The following is a 17,707-nucleotide window of genomic DNA, read 5'->3' on the forward strand; positions in this document are numbered from 1 at the left end:
TTTTGTTGTTGTTGTTTTCTTTTTTTGCTTGCTTACCTTAAATGTTATCTGCAAACAAAAATATTTCTTATATTTGAAATAAAAAGTATATATAAAATTCGTCCGTGTTTACGTATTTATTTAATTTCAGTACTTTCAGTATTGGCTGTCATGAACAGTCATGAGTTTCAAATATAGTTGTGTGTTTATCTAAGAAATTATTTTTAAAAATGTATTTAAAAGACGAGGGAAAAGTGGGAAGAAAGACTCTTTAGCAATGCATTACACCAAACGTCAAATTATATAAATAATTTAATCTTCATTCAAGAGTTAACACTGTAAACATTATTTTGTTTATATTCCTCCCATAGACATAAAATACATGATTCCTCCATTTTAGTCTTCCTCTTTTAACACGCATTCGCACCATTCCACATTTACATTGCATAACGTTTGTAATACGCATAGCATGGGCGTAGCCAGGATTTTTTTCGGGGGGAATTCCCCCCCCCCCGTTCCCCTCCCCCGCGAAAAAATTTATTTATATGTATGTGTGTGTGTGTGTGTATAATCTTTATTACAATCTGACCAATCATTCTTTCGGAAGACGCTTATTGTGCCCTAGAATAGGTTCTTCCTGGAGTTAGTGGGAAAATTGTAGACTCCCCGCGATTGCCAGCAAGGGGGTCTGGGGGAGTGCCGCCGCCAAGCACTATTTCTGATATTGAAACCCAACAAAATGCATACTCTGAGGTATCTACAGTGCATTTTCCTGCTATTAAAAAGTTTTATTTCAAAAACCTAATGTGCTATTCTTACTGACTTTGACCCTCCCGCGCCGTTCGGCGCATTAGCCGTCAAGCTGTTTCCACAAAAATCTGTCACTGGTAATGTCTGAAGCCTCTTCCCACCTGCTCTGAGGACCTCCATGAATGTGTGGCGCAAAGTTGTACTAGGATGTCATCTTCTTATGTCTAATTCATTTTGTCGGAGAACATGTCCCGCAAACGTCATGCGACTCTCTGTCACAATCTTACTAAGGGGTCGACTCCCAGTTCGGCATAGGATTTTCTTGATTTAGACCCGATCTCTATAACTGACTCCTAAAATCTGTCTTAGCCATCTTTGTTGAGCCACATTTAGTGTTTTTCAATTTCGGCAGATACTATTCACTGCACTTTATTAATTGAGCCCCGCCACTGGTAGAAATGTGTAACCTCTCTTGAATACGCTCTGGGAATTAAGTGACTGTAGTTTGCTTTAGATTTTATATCGAAAAGTGAAGTTTTATCGTCAAAATCATCTGTTGGGGGTTTTAAACTCTCTCATTCTTTCTCTCTTTCTCTCTCTCATTCTCAAAACCCCATTTAGTTACGGTCATAGAATTTAGTAGCTGTAGTTTGCTGTATAATAATATTAAAGATAGAGGTTTTCCAACTCAAAACGCTCTGTAGGGGGATTTTAAACTCAACGCTATCTGGAGGGGTTTTAAACTTTTAAAAAAGCCATCTGTAGGAGAGGGATTTAAACTCAAAACCCCCAATCGTCTTGGCTACGCTCAAATAATTTTAGTGTGTAATTTGCTTTTTTTTTTTTATTGAAGAGGTATTTTTTAGCGTCAAAGCACTCTGAAGGGGAGTTTAAACTCAAAACCCCTTTGAATACACTCATAAAATGTTGAGTGTATAATTTGCTTTGTTTTTAATATTAAAGAGGTGTTTTTCACCTTCAAACCCCGCTGAAGGGGGGGGGGTAAATTCAAAACTGAGTCAAAACCCATTTAGCTACGCTTATAACATTTTGAGTGCGTAATTTGCGTTTTTTTATACCGGGTATTGAAGAGGTATTTTTTAGCTTCAAACCCTACTGAAGAGGGGGTAGGGGTTAACTCAAAACCCCTTTGGCTACGCTCATAGAATTTTGAGTGTGTAATTTTCTTTTTTTATATTGAAGAGGGGGTTTATCGGAAATTTTGGAAGGGGTTTAAAAATCAAAATCTTCCTTAACTGTGCTCGTGAAATTTGGGGGATTGTCGTTTGCATTTTTTTTTGTTTTGTGTTATAGAAGAGGGGAATTTAACTGCGAAAACCCCTTGTAGGGGGTTTTAAACTCAAACCCCCATAGTATGGGGTTTTAAACTCGAACCCCCTTGGTAGGGGTTTTAAACTCAAAACCTCCTTTGCTGTGCTGGGGCAAGTGATAGTTTATTATTAAAATCTCACCTAAAATAAACAAAATCAAACAAAAAATCAGTCACTAAATTCCGATCCCCCCCCCCTGCGGGGGGATTTCATTTCGGGGGGGGGGGGTTTCCTGGCTACGCCCATGACGCATAGACATATATATATTATATAGATCTATGTCTATGGTAACACGTATATAGTGTCTAGAATTTCTCCTTCACCGTATAATATTTTATTTCTTATATTGAAGTCCTAAATAATTGATATCATGCGCTGTTTTAGTCTACACATTTCTTATTAGAAACCAGAACGATTTGGACCAGGCCAAGTAGTAGCTACTTTCTGACCGAGACTGCGATGTCTGCATTTGCGAGTGCTTCATTTGCAACAAAAAAAAAAAAGATAGATCTACTTTATGAAGACATTAGACCCACTGCAGAAACGCCCGCAGACGTGACCTAGTTTCGACACTGAAGTAAAATGTCCCAAAAACAGTGCAATGGTTTGACAAACAGGACGCAACTAATTAGACTGGTGTCTTCCAGATTTAAATGACTAAGGTATCCTAAAGGAACGGAAAGAAGTAAAATTCTTAGTTTGATTGGCTTCAACAACTAATTGGCTGAATCACAACATGGTCCAAACAAACTTCCAACCAATCAAATCCTGTTTAATATGCAATTTGTCTCATCGTCAACATGCCAACATTAATCTCTATTGGAGATTTCGGTAAAAAAAAAAAGGCCACAAAGCGAGAAAAATGATATAGTTTGTTTGTTTATTTAGCGTTTTTGTTTTAATACAGTGCATGGAACACGAAAGTATTGATACGCTGGTTTTTAAAAAGCACATTATAATGGTTGTGAATTTTTTAGCATTACAGAATCAAATTTGGAAGCACAAAGTAATTCTTATTTAGTTGGCAACAGATATTTCAATAAACTTTTTTTTTTACAAAATATCTCAAATGTCTCTTGGTATTTCTCTTTTCATTTTAATATTTTTTATAAATGTCCCACTGCCCACACATTTCTCCTTACCGCTTTCTTTTTTTTTTCCTGGTCTAAAAATGTAAACCGGATATCGAAAACTAAAAACTACACAAAGAGCAGATTACTGCAATTAATTCAATTTTTAAAATCCCCTATGAAATTCTCATATGAAGCTCACTGACATAATGTTAGTCAAGAGAACAGATCAACATTCATTAGACGTAGTGAAGGTAAGAATAGACTTATACTAAACAAAAAGGATACTTAGGTCTGTATGACAAAGTATGCTTATGAGTCAATGCAAGATTAAAGCAAAGGGGAATTGGGTAAAATTTGGGATCAACAGAATTTCCCTTCCTTATTCTATTTTGTTTACATTCAATTATTGGGTCAAACAAGAAAAATGAGCTATAATGAATGACATAAAGGCATTTATTTATTCATATATTATTCTTGATTTTTTTTAGTTTTATTTATAGCCGAGGAAGGAACACTAATTAAAAGGTTACACAACAAACTCAATAAAATTCACACACACACACACACACACACACACATATGGAAGTAGCAGAACATCTCAGATCCATCCATCCAAAGGAGTGTCCCGTTCCATTCTCTCGAAGGACGACGGAGGAGGGCAGCAGGCAGCGTTCGAACACGGGACCACAGAGGAGACCGAACGTAGAGCACACAACCAGGCAGCCTTCTTTATCTCACCTACCTATGTAAGATGTTGGTAACATGAGAGCTTTACAGCGTCTTAGTTACTAGAACCCAAACAAACATCTTGTTGACATGTGTAAAGTCCTACTGATTGCTAAGTATGGTGCCACGGGGGTAGGAGCTAGGAACAAAATGGCTAGACATGTTTTGTTCAAAGTTTCTCTTAATTTATCTCATTTCAGTGTTTCCACTAATTAGGTCGAAGCTTGTTGGCCTATGTTTAAGCATAGCCCGTTTTCTTGTTGGGGTAAAAAACGTGAAAGATTTAAATGGTTGTAAATTGTTCTTTACTTATTATTTTCAGTTACATGAGTTCAAGAGTGTTTGAGGTTGAAGTATCTGTAACTACTGATAGTCTTCCATGATTGTTAAGATCTGTGGGGCCTATAGATGTATTCAAGTATTTTATTTTGTATTTAGATTTATCATTAAATTCTGATGAGCATTGTTATTTTATGTTATAATAAAGTATATTTGAGTTCATAAAATGATTGAGTTATCACTTTTATAAAACTTAAACGAGATTAGTTTTCACTCTTACTGAACTGACACACAAGTCCTGAGCTTACAGACTACATACAACATAAAGTGCCAATATAATATAGCTTTATTATACGTCTCTTATAGGCCCAATAAAGACAACCATTTTGTCAAAAGTGGGATTTAAACTCATGCCTGCAGAATATTATAAATGCCAATACCGTATATAATTCCCATTAGATATTAATGGAACTGTGTAAACGTCGTACGCTGATTCGCTAGTAGGCATTAGAGTCTTACCAAGTTAAAATGAAAGCTAATGGCTCGCTCTCGAAAGAATCCTGTGCTTCAGTGCCCATGTTTGTCAATATATTATCCGTTAAATGAACAAAAGATCATTTTGAATGTTAAATTCCCTACACATTGTCTTTGTTCTGTGATCGCCTTAATGTTTCCCAGTAGGACGTCAATGTTTCATACTCTGTCAAATCCCCGAGACCCACGTGTGTCACATTTGTGCACTCTTGTACCTACACAGAAAATCCCTAACACTAAATTAAAATTGTAATCGTAATATGTCTGCCCGGTGCGAATACAGTCCTCGGGACTTCTTGTTCTAATGGTATCTTCTGGCGTTACTTGAAATTTAAAAAAAAAAAGATATTGAAGATTTATTACAAGTAGACAGATTTTTCCAACAAAGTCATAAAAGAGTTAGTAAACTATACAAATGTTAGTAAAATATGGAATCATTTTAAATGGTATTCATTCGGTTGGCAATTATCGCTAATTCTTTTAAACCTCTCTATCCCTTTGTGCTGATCTCACTGGCGGATCCAGGGGGCGGCGGTAGGGGGTGATCGCCCCCCTCCCCACTCGACCGACCTCCCTCTCCCGAAAGGGGGGTGGACGAATTTTAGTATTGAATTCACACAATTTATTACTAATGTTAATAATATATACTAATTATTTATATTTCAACCTATTTTTTAGATTATTTCGCCCCCCCTCCTCTAGTATGTTGGCCGATTTGATGGCATCGGGAGGGGGCGATGGCGTCAATCCCGACCCCCCCACCCAAAAACTTTCGAGTGGGGGGCGGTCCAATTTATTTGTAGAAATCACAGCGAACACCACTGCCATTCCCACCTAAACCCTTTGAGTGGGGGGGGGGCGGTCCTACTTTTATGGAGAAATCATAGTTTGTGAACAAAATTAGTTCAATTAATATATACATTTTATGTTATGTCGCTCTTCTCTGGTATCTTGGTCGATTCGTTGGGGTAAAAAGGGGGGGGGGGGCGATTGCTGGTATTGCCCTCCCAACTCTAGCCCTCTGAGTGGTGAGGCGGTCCTATTTTATGGAGAAATCATAGTTTGTGAACAAAAGTAGTTGAATATCTATATATTATAAGCTACGTATTGATATGTGAACCCATTGTATATTATGTCGCACCACACTATAATCTCAAATTTTATGATTAGTAAATATAAAATGAAAAAGGGTTGTAGCCTACCAGGTGGGAGGGGCCGCGATACATGTAATCGCCTTCCGGCCATCGGACTAGCCAATACTTTTTTTCTTTTTGTATTATAGTTAAGAAATTACAATATTAAAAAAAAATGTCACTAATATAATTTATATATATGCTATAAATTAAATTCTTATATCGAGTCGCCCCACCCTTATTCTTTAATGTCAGTGAAAAGCCCTCAGCCCCCTGGATGACAAAGTGGTCATCATCGAACCAAGATGGACGAACTATATTCTTTAATACAATCATTAGCAGAAATTATAAAAATGAGCGAGGAATAATCGTTTTCACTCTACCCCCCCCCCCTTTTCCAAACTGAAACATAACGTTTTAAAACAGAATAGTCAAATATGGCGACAGAGTTTATGTAATTTCACACGAGTTTCTCATAATTATTTTAAGAACGATTTTGCTTTGGAAAAGTTAGAATTCATACGTAATTTTTCAGTATAAGAGTAACGATTGAGATAAATTCTAAGCTCAAATAATTTCCTCCTAGTCGCCTTTTCCCAACCTTTACTCAATCTGATATTTTTCCAGTTAAATAAATTTGGGACTATAACTCACAATTTATGCTTGAATCCTAAAAATGCAGAAAAATTTAGATGAGAATCTAATTAGTCTATTTAATTTCTCCCACTTCCGAAATTTTTTATTTAGAGAATTGAGTTCTGTAACTAAACAAAGTTACAAACGTCCTTTTTGAACTAAATGTATCACTTACAAATAAGCATTCTTTAAAAATATAATTTATTGAATACTTTTTTTTTTCGGCGGCGATCCTCAAAGCCTTAATCTAATTTGTGGGGTATCTTATCTTTTCAAGGAACAAATCGGTTTTATTTGCAATATATTAAGGGCCTATAAATTCATATTAGAATATTTTTCAAGAAAATCATATTATTCAAAAGTTCCTTTTTGAATATGATGAATAATCCTATACTCTTAAGCGAGCAATTCTTGTATGTATGTATATATATTTATATATATATATATATATATATATATATATATATATATATATATATATATATATACATATATATATATATATATGTATAAATTTTATTTCGAAAACGGCTCTAGCGATTTTCTTTAAAATTTCAAGGTATGTGCATATTAGTGAGAAAAAAATTCTCAACTCATTGGCCACATCGGGAAAACTCGAAGTCGACCGTTATATCGGTTTGAAAATGGCTCATTATCGAAAAATTAATTTTGGCTAGAATGTTTTATGAATGAAATTTTTTATATGACGTCAATGGGAAAAAAACTTGACACTGCTTACGTCACTAGGCTCACAGCAGTACACTAAGACACTTCTTCGTAAACAAGAAAAGGTTTTAATGATTCAATTGGCGTAAATAAACATTTGCGCACCATCTTATTGTACATTGATCCATTATGAAACTATGGAAGAAAAATAATGAAATTGAATATCTTTATGTATGTATGTAGGCTTTATAAATTGTTTACAATTCAATTGCATACACCCGTAGGTAGCTTTTACTTTGTTATTTAGCTGGTGAATTATTGCAATGTGTTTAAGCTTCGAAGTCTACTGTCCCATACCAAAACATAGGAAATGGTCATAACACAGCTTATCTATGCCTTACTTGCAGAACTAGGGCCGGCCCTAACATTTGCGGGGCCCTATGTGAAATGGATTGCGCTCGGACCAGTAAGAATGGGGATAAGGATAATAAGTGAAAATAAAGATTTTGTATTAGAAAATAAATTCGTATTTGCATTACATTTTTTATTAAATGAAAGCTGACGATGCCGTTTTTTTATATCACGCGTAGTACTGGCGTTTACCATATTGATTGACACCCTAAAATGACAATTTTGTCTTTTTAAGGACATTTTTATGAGTTTCAGGAGATTTCCAGGAGCTCCTTGAAAACAAGGAGACCACGGGAACCCTATTATAAATGATAATGGTTTAATTTAATAATTTACATCTAGAATTAACGCGGGGCATTTGAACCTTCGGTGTCCACTGCGGCAGCATAGGCCTAAGGCTGGCTCTGATGATATCCAGCTCGCGGTCAACGAATTTTCATCACGCTGCTGCTTTTTTTGGTTAACCTATAAACCTCGGTAAAACAGAAGTCATGTTCCCGAAGCCACCCAACAATTCTTACTCAGCTCAAAGATCACCGCGCATAGACATCCCTTAAAGTGGTAGATAACTTCACATTATCTGGGAAGCATAGTATCAAATGACGCATTTGCTTTAAAGAGAGGTTGATATGTGATCAGGGATAGTCGTGCTTTTGGACGCCTCCAAGCGAGAGTGTGGCGAAATAAATCGCTCCGCTTGTCTACAAAAATCAGTGTCAACCAGTGATTCTCTCAACCCCTCTATGTGGATCTGAGACATGAGTACTTTATAGAAAGCAACTAAGACTTCTTGAACGACTTCACCAAAGACCGCAAACATATTTTTGGCAATCTTTTTTTTTTTAGTAAGCTGAAAGGTTGTCGGAGTAACAGAGATTCCTCACAATAACGCTTCTTTAATAACACTAACGCGATGTTTTTAAGTCTCAAAGGAAAAAATGCGCGATTTTACTTTGTTACTAGGTGCACGTTTTACACTATAACGTAGAGATTTTGCATTGTCTTCGAGTCCGAGGAATGCAGTATTTCCCGTGGCTGCGCAGTCCCAGCTGTGACTTACATATTTTGTCACATCCAGGGCAAGCATAACCATTGTCCGCAGGTGGTCGATTTAGATTTTCTTTTGCCGTCTGCGTTTGTCCTCGGCAGCAGATTTTCTTTTGGTCTCAAATGTGTATCACGCGGCCTTCGTGAGTGACCTCCAGCTTTCTCGTTCGGAGGCCGCATACAACCAGGTGCTCTCTTCTATGTCAGCCAAGGAAAGTTGACGCCTCAGCTGGTCTTTGAAGCGTTTCCGTGGGGCGCCTCTGTTACGTCGACCACCTTTTAGCTCACCAAAAAAAGACTGCCTTGGGCATACGTTCGTCTCCCATAAGGGATACATGCCCTACCCAGTGCAACTGTCGGACCATAAGAAGTCCCTCTTTACTGTCCATACCGGCGTTGGCAAGGACATCGCTGTTTGTAGTGCGGTCCTGCCACCGTATGTCCATGATGGAGCGCAAGCATCTTTGGTGAAAGCACTCAAGAAGTCTTAGTTGTTTTCTGTAAAGTGTCCATGTCTCAAAGCCATAATGAATATATTAATTGCAATATTAAATGTCAGAAAGTAACCATTTTAGAAGTTACACTGCAAAGACTTTCTTCCAAGCTTAGAAGCAATGTAAAACGTTAAGACGTGAGCTGTGGTTTTCTATAGGCCTACTGTTGGGGGGACTTTCTATTCTAATCGCCATGTACAATTACATTGAGAACTGACAGAACGAAAAAGCAACTCTTCGGATTGATAGTCTTTACCCGATCGTTCATTTTCGTAATTACAACAATATTCCCAAAATGACTTCGGGTCACTGGCGGATCCAGGGGGGGGGGGCGGTAGGGGCGATCGCCCCCCCCCCCCCACTCGGCCGACCCCCCCCCCCCCCGAAGGGGGGGGGCGGACGAACTTAAGTATAGGATTCACACAATTTGTATACGAATTTATTACTTATGTTAAAAATATATACTAATTATATATATATATTTCAACCTATTTTTAGATTATTTCGCCCCCCCCTTCTAGTATGTGGCCGATTTGGTGGGGTCGGGAGGGGGTGATGGTATCAATCCCCCCCCCCCTACACTTTCGAGTGGGGGGGGCGGTCCAAATTGTTTGTAGAAATCACAGCTTGCTAACAAAATCAATTAAATATCTATATTTTTAAAACTTGTTATTGATATTTTAACCGATCTTTATATTATGTCGTTCCCTGTTGGCCGATTGGTGTGGGGGGGGGGGGGGGCGAATACCTCTACTGCCTTTCCCACCTAAAACCTTTGAGTGGGGGGGGGGCAGTCCGTTTTTATGGAGAAATCATAGTTTGTGAACAAAATTAGTTGAATTAATATATAAATTGTATATTATGTCGCTCCCTTTCTGGTATCTTGGCCGATTCGGTGCGGTGGGGGGGGGGGGGGCGATTGCATGTACTGCCCATCCCACTCTAGCCCTCTGAGTGCTGGGGGGGGGGCGGTCCTATTTTTGTGGAGAATCATAGTTTGTGAACAAAATCAGTTGAATATCTATATAATATAAACTACGTATTGATATGTAACCCATTGTATATTATGTCGTACCATACTCTAATCTCAAATTGTATCATTAGTAAATGAAAAAGGGTTGTACCAGGTGGGAGGGGCGATACATGCAATCGTATTTCCCCCATTGGACAAATCAGTACTTTTTTCTTTTTGTATTATAGTTAATAAATTACAAAATTAAAAAAGATCTGTCACTAATATAATTTATATATACTATAAATTAAATTCTTATATCGAGTCTTCCCACCCCTATTCTTTAATGCCAAATGCAATCTTTAGCAGAAATTATTAAAGGAACGAGGATTAATCGTTTTCACTCTACCGCCCCTCCCATTTCCAGACCAGAGTTTATGTAATTTCACATGAATTTATCATAATTATTTTAAGAAAGACTATGCATTGGAAAAGTTAGAATTCAAACGAAATTTTTCAGTATAAGAGTCATGATTGAGATGAGTTCTAAACTCAAATGATAATTTCCTAGTCGCCTTTTCCCAACCTTTACTCAATCTGATATTTTTCTAGTTAAATAAATTTGGGACTATAACTCACAATTTATACTTCAATTTTCTCAAATACTATTTATCAAATAATTTTTTTTTTCGGCGGCGATCCTCAAAGCAAAAATCTAAACATGTGGGGTTTCCTATCTTTTCAAGGAACAAATCAGTTTTATTTGCAATGTATTATGGGTCTATAAATTTATATTAGAATATTTTTCGCCCCGAACTCCATTGGTGAATAATGAGCTGTACTTGTCAGGAGAATGCGTTTCTGCAATGAAGAATGCAAGAAAATGCTTTTGGCGACGGGGCTTCGCCCCTAACTCCATTGATGAACAATGAGCTGCAGATGTCAGGAGAATACGTTTCTACATTGAAAAAAAGCAAGAAAACGCTTTTGGCGTCGGGGCTTCGCCCCGAACTCCATTGATGAATAATGAGCTGCAGATGTCAGGAGAATACGTTTCTACGGTGAAAAAAAGCAAGAAAACGCTTTTGTCGTCGGGGCTTCGCCCCGAACTCCATTGATGAATAATGAGCTGCAGATGTCAGGAGAATACGTTTCTACAGTGAAAAAAAGCAAGAAAACGCTTTTGTCGTCGGGGCTTCGCCCCGAACTCCATTGATGAATAATGAACTGTAGATGTCATGAGAATGCGTTTCTGCAATGAAGAATGCTAGAAAATGCTTTTGGCGTCGGGGCTTCGGGCCGAACTTCATTGATGAATAATGAGCTGCAGATGTCAGGAGAATACGTTTCTACAGTGAAAAAAAGCAAGAAAACGCTTTTGTCGTCGGGGCTTCGCCCCGAACTCCATTGATGAATAATGAGCTGTATATGTCATGAGAATGCGTTTCTGCAATGAAGAATGCTAGAAAATGCTTTTGGCGTCGGGGCTTCGGGCCGAACTTCATTGATGAATAATGAGCTGCAGATGTCGGGAGAATACGTTTCTGCGGTGAAAAAAAAGCAAGAAAACGCTTTTGTCGCTTTTTAAGAGAACCTTATAGCGCTGCCCCAGTTGTTTTGTTTTCGCCGAAGGTTGAGAAATGATATATATATATATATATATATATATATGTTTGTGTGTGTGTGTGTGTGTGTGTGCGCGCGCTGTACGCACGTTTATGCATAGGGTTAGGGTTTACTGGGCGTTAGGGTTAGGGTTTGGAAAAAAATCGCCCCCCCCCACTCCAAAGTTCTGGATCCGCTAGTGCTTCGGGTATATATTCTTCCTTAACAAATTATTCATCCGAGCGAGGCTCGGTCACCTGATATTGAGCTGTAAATGTCAGGAGAATGCGTTTCTGCAGTGAAGAATGCAAAAAAAAAAAACGCTTTTGGCCCACTGACAAATAATGTGCTGTAAATATCAGGAGAATGCGTATCTGCAGTGAAGAATGCTAAAACAAAAACGCTTTTGATGAATAATAAGCTGTAGATGTCAGGAGAATGCGTTTCTGCAGTGAAAAATGCAAGAAAACGCTTTTGGCGTCGGGGCTTCGCGCTTACAGCGCTCCCCCAGACCCCCAAGTTTGCAAGAGAAAGGCCTCAACATAACTGCCGAAGGTTGATAAACACTATATATCATGGGCGTAGCCAGGGGGGGGGTTCTTGGGGTTCAAACCCCCCCCCCCCGAAATGAAATCCCCCCCCCCCGCAGGGGGGTGGGGACGGAATTAAGTGACTGATTTTTGCTTTCATTTTGTTTATTTTAGGTGAGATTTTAATACTAATTCATCACTTACCACAGCACAGCCGAGGCAGTTTTGAGTTAAAAACCCTCTACCAGGGGGTTTTGAGTTTAAATCCCCCTACCAGGGTGTTTTGAGATTTTAAAAACCCCTATTAGGGGGTTTTGAGTTTAAAACCCCCTACTGGGGGTTTTGAATTTTAAACCTCCTACCAGAGGTTTTTGCAGTGAAATCCCCCTTTTCTATACAACAAAACAAAAAAAAAATGCAAACAACAATCCCTAAATTCCAACAGCACAGTTGAGGAAGATTTTGATTTTAAAACCCCATCCAAAATTTACGATAAACCCCATCTTCAATATAAAAAAAGCAAATTACACACTTAAAATTATATGAGCGTAGCCAAAGGGGTTTTGAGTTTAACCCCCACCCCCTTTCCAGATGGGGTTTGAAGCTAAAAAGTACCTCTTCAATATAAAAAAAAAAGCAAATTACACACTATAAAATCTATGAGCATAGACAAAGGGGTTTTGAGTTTAAATTCCCCTCCTCCAGATGACTTTTTCTTTAAAGTTTAAAACCCCTCCAGATAGTTTTGAGTTTAAAATTCCCATACAGAGCGTTTAGAGTTGAAAACCTCTCTCTTCAATATTATTTTAAAGCAAACTACAGTCATCAAATTCTATGATCTTAGCTAAATGGGGTTTTGAATTAAAAACAAAACAAACAAAAAAAAACAGAGATTTTTTAGTTTAAAACCCCTCAACAGATGATTTGACGAAAAAAATTTCCTTTTCTATACAAAATCTATAGCGAAATACTGGCATGTAATTCCAAGAGCGTAGTCAAGAAAGGTTACAAATTTCTACCAGTGGCTTGGGCTCCATTAATAAAGTGTGAATAGTCTTCTGCCGAAATTGAAAATCATTAAATGTGGCTCAACAAAGATAGCTAAGACAGATTTTAGGAGTCAGTCATAGAGATCGGGTCTAAATCAAAGAAATCATATGCCGAACTGGGAGTCAAATCCTTAGTAAGGTTGTGACAGAGCGTCGCATGAGGTTTTGCGGGACATGTTTTCCGACAAAATGAATTACGCAAAATAAGAGTTGAGGAAACAGCTTGCCGGAAAATGCGCCGAACGGCGCGAGAGGGTCTAAGTCAGTAAGAATAGCACATTAGGTTTTTGAAATAAAACTTTTTAATAGCAAGATAATGCACTGTAGATACCTCAGAATATGCATATATTTTGTTGGCTTTCAATACCAGAAATAGTGCTCGGCGGCGGGGCTTTGCCCCGCGCTGGAGGAGTGCTGCGAACTCCCCCAGACCTCCTTGCTAGCAAGGGCGGGGAGTCTACAATAAACAATAAAGATTAATTATGTACACACATATATATATATATATAATTTTTTTTTCAGCGGGGGGGGGGGGGGGCGCATATCCCCCCCCCCCAAAACCCTCCCCGAAAAAAAATCCTGGCTACGCCCATGCTATATATATATATATATATATCGGCTGATAAACACTATATATATATATGTATATATATATATATATATATATATATATATATATATATATATATATATATATATATTTATATTTATATGCTGTTTGCACGTTTATGCTTAGGGTTAGGGTTTGCTGGGCGTTAGGGTTAGGGTTTGGAAAAAAATCGCCCCCCCTTCCCCTTCCAAAGTTCTGGATTCGCTAGTGGCTGATCTTAACATGTTAATGTGTTATCTTTGAATGTGTAAATGTTTAATACAAATTTTTAGCAAATCCATTATATTTATCAATTATTAAATAACATAGCTATCAATGCTCTGTAGGCCTATGCGTATTCAGGAAATGATTCATTTGTAACTCAAGAAACGGGACTTAGAGAATGGAAGCACTCATGGAAATGAGTGAAGACTTAAAAAGGAGAACTCATTGGACATCTTATAGACTGTGCTGAAAAGTCAGGCCTTTACATTGTGTGACCTAATAGTGCAGATGTTCATACAATGAAAGCTAAACTTTAACAAGCAAGCTTTTTAGTGTATCCGGAGCACAAAATACGGAAGTATCGATACCTTAGACGTTTGAAAACAATATAATATTTTTTTTTTTGCACTGTAGAATCTAACTCGGCAACTGAAATTCATATTTGTAAATTATTAAGTTAATTACTGTGAATTACCTTTAATATGGACATCTCCAGTATTGAATGCCTAAATTGGTGTAAAATAGAATTTGTGTTTTCTTCTTGGCTGTGTGAAAGGGAAGAAGCAGACATATTCCTTCTAATGAATACAATGTAAACTGTTCAAGTAAATGAGTCTGGGCTTCGCGTTAAATTTCCTTTGAATATTATCACTGAAATCTTTTGTTTTGTAAATTTGGCAAAATCAGCAGAGAAGTCTGCCATTAAAACATTGGAGACACTCACCGTTGTAGATGCTAGAGAAATAGTCCAAACTTTTGTCAGGGTCAAGGCATTGTTGTTTTTCGTTGTGTATTTGCTCGTCAGCAACTCAAGGTTTATAAATAAAACAGAAACAAACAAAATGATTATAAATAGCTATGGGTAGGAAAGAGATCAAATATACACGTGCTGGCACGATAACGGACTTAGGTATTTGTCAGACCTTTTGGATAACCCGCTACATTAACACATAGATGCGTGTGTATATCTATATATTTGGTTTATGTGTGTCTTTAGATGTGTAGGCCTATGTGTGTGTGTATATCTATATATTTGGTTTAAGTGTCTTTTTAGATGTGTATGTGTGTGTGTATATCTATATATTTGGTTTATATGTGTGTTTAGACGTGCATGTGTGTGTGCGTTACAAAAAAAAAAAAAAAAAGATTTACAGCACGCGGTGACCGACTAGTGTTTGAAGATAACCGTTTAGTTCTGGCTGATTTATCGGCCCTGATTACAGGTTAAGTTTCTATGAACTTCATTGGAAGTGGGATGCGAGTTGTCATTGGCACACCGCGCCCCAAAACATACACGCATGCATACGTACCCTCGCCCTTTTAGCCGAACTAGCACCCCCCCCCCCAATTTCCCACCGCTGCCCGATACTGATGAGGAATGATGCCCCTTTGCCAAAAAAAAAAAGCACTTAGTCAAGTCCTGGACTTCTCTTGTCTCCCCTAACAAACAAGGCGGTCACCAAGAGCCCATTATCGTCTCCTATATCATTGATTCAAGGGAGATAAGTGTTACTAATAATAACCTTTATCTTGTCAATCAAGTGAATCATATTCAGTCAAATTTACAACGATGAGTTCAAGGTTGGATAAATTAAGCGCCAGACTTGAATAGTGATAGAAATCAGTGATGGCGGCCCAAAAACTTCTAACCACAGTGTCGCTTGGTTCCATTGGCCTAGGTAATGCCGCAGTAATTTAGTGGGCACCCAGGCAAAAAAATCTTTTGTCCCACACAACAGTAACATAGGCCTATAGATAAATTTCTATAGCCTTGAATAGGTTATTATAGTTCAATTACATCTTAAAGACTTCTAAGTTAGGTCACGATTAAAAAAAAAAACTTGCGGCGACCATATCCTCCCCTTGTCTGAAACAGCTCAAATAAAGATTTTACCAACAAAATACAGATCTAGACCTAATTCATCAAAAGTTCTGTAATGACATTTCTGATCTTTTTAATTTGATTACGTTTGTTCTTTCCTCTCTAGTATCTTCAAAGAATTCTAAGCGCATTGACGCCAAGAAGAAGCAATTATTTTTTTTAATATTAAAACTTGTTTTTTTTTTGTTGTTGTTGTTTTTTATAACATCTAAAACACTGGTCACAGTCTCTTAATGCAGATTCAGTGGCCCCTTCTTTGCTTATTTAAATGATTTTATGACATTCATTTGCACGTTGAAATACCATTGACTCTCAATGTTTAACATACTTAGCACGGGCAGCTCAAACATCGACTTTCCATTCATAAGGACACAAAAATCTGTTGTAGCCTATTAGGCTCTTTTCTTTTTCTGTGGACGAACAATTTTGTTCTGACAAAAGGTTTACAGTCCAATTAAATGAAAAAAAATGACTTTAAAAAAAAGATTGAAGATATGCTAAGCTAATTAATGTCTCACAACTCTGACATGGAGAGAAAAAATAAATATGTCAAAGTCCATGAGACTCGGGTGATGATCGAGTGTCAGAGCTTCATACAATATTTACAATGGGATGTGTGTTTGTTTATAAATGTGATCAGATGATCATAGACATGATAAGCACGAGCGACGTCTAGAGAATACAGAACTTACAGGACAAACAAAAAAAAAAGGGGGGGGGGGTATTTCCACCAACTGAGTCTCCATGTACTATGCCTATTATGTGACAAGAAATACCCAAATGAATAGAGCTCTCTAATAATGGAAAATTAAATTTATTGAATAGTGCATCTGGGAGAGTTAATGATTCCCGTTGTACACAAACATTAGCATATTGTTGATTTAGGCAAATAAGAAACAAATGTCCATATTTTCAAACTAGATTCAATGTTTCTCAAACAGAGGCGCAATGAGTTGACAGGTGGGAAAGGGTCAATCTACTTTTCGCGGTAAAAAAAAAATCAATTGTATTTGCATTGTAATTATAACTCTATACTAACCGACCCGCGGCGTAGCATTCGCCGCTATTTAGTGACGGGTGAACACTTCCTGAAAGACACAGTAGTCCAAATGGGGGTGGATTTGGGCAAACGACTGTGCGCGCATACCTGGAGAGCGAGGAAGGCGCTGGTGCGGGCGGGATGAGAGAGAGTCGGCATGCGTGCGTGGTGCCCCGCATGGTTGGGCGACATACATGGGATAACTCTAGTCCGACTTGCAGAAATAAGAGTTATCTTGCCATGCCTTTTTCATCGATGGTTAGAGAGTCGGCGTGCATGCGTGGTGTCACGCATGGTTGGGCGATGTAGAGAATTATATATAGATAGAAGATTATATTAGACAAATAATTAACAAATAGGACGAAATAATTATCAATGCTTTTTTGAAGTATGAGGAATCATTTCATACTTTATAGCGTTTTCGAGGCTGGCATCTGCAACATAATCGATTCAAAAAAAATTCATTGCTAATCTGGACGTCTTTTCGTATCAGAACGGTTAAATATATCTCTTTTTGCCCACGACATTCTAGCTGGGGGACATCACTGGAATAATTGTTTTGAATGAAGTGACTTTATCAGAGTTGTATCTCCCCAATGTAGGCCTACAAGGTGCTGCATTTACACTAAAGTCTTTTCGCCTCTAAGATGTTCACATTTAGACCATTGCCTAAAACTTTTGAAAATATCGAAATATTTTTAAAATATTTGAAAATGTCTTCAATGGCCAAGAACATTTCAAAACTATAATCTATTTCTTATTGGATCAGTCTTGTTT

General features: G+C 37.7%; 1 protein-coding gene across 2 annotated transcripts in view; it reads right to left on the minus strand.

Moving 5' to 3' along the window:
- LOC106059561 (secretin receptor-like) overlaps positions 1-14,925 on the minus strand; it is a 212,499-nt gene extending 197,574 nt beyond the window's left edge. Inside the window, exon 1 of one of the 2 annotated variants that reach the window (XM_056030692.1) lies at positions 14,485-14,925. The gene's annotated coding sequence lies outside the window, so the exon portion shown is untranslated. The remainder of the gene's footprint in view (positions 1-14,484) is intronic. The other variant, XM_056030722.1, reaches the window with a different exon arrangement.
- Positions 14,926-17,707: the final 2,782 nt, after the last annotated feature.

The sequence above is a fragment of the Biomphalaria glabrata genome, chromosome 1 (assembly GCF_947242115.1).
Source record: "Biomphalaria glabrata chromosome 1, xgBioGlab47.1, whole genome shotgun sequence".
NCBI classification, from domain to species: domain Eukaryota; kingdom Metazoa; phylum Mollusca; class Gastropoda; family Planorbidae; genus Biomphalaria; species Biomphalaria glabrata.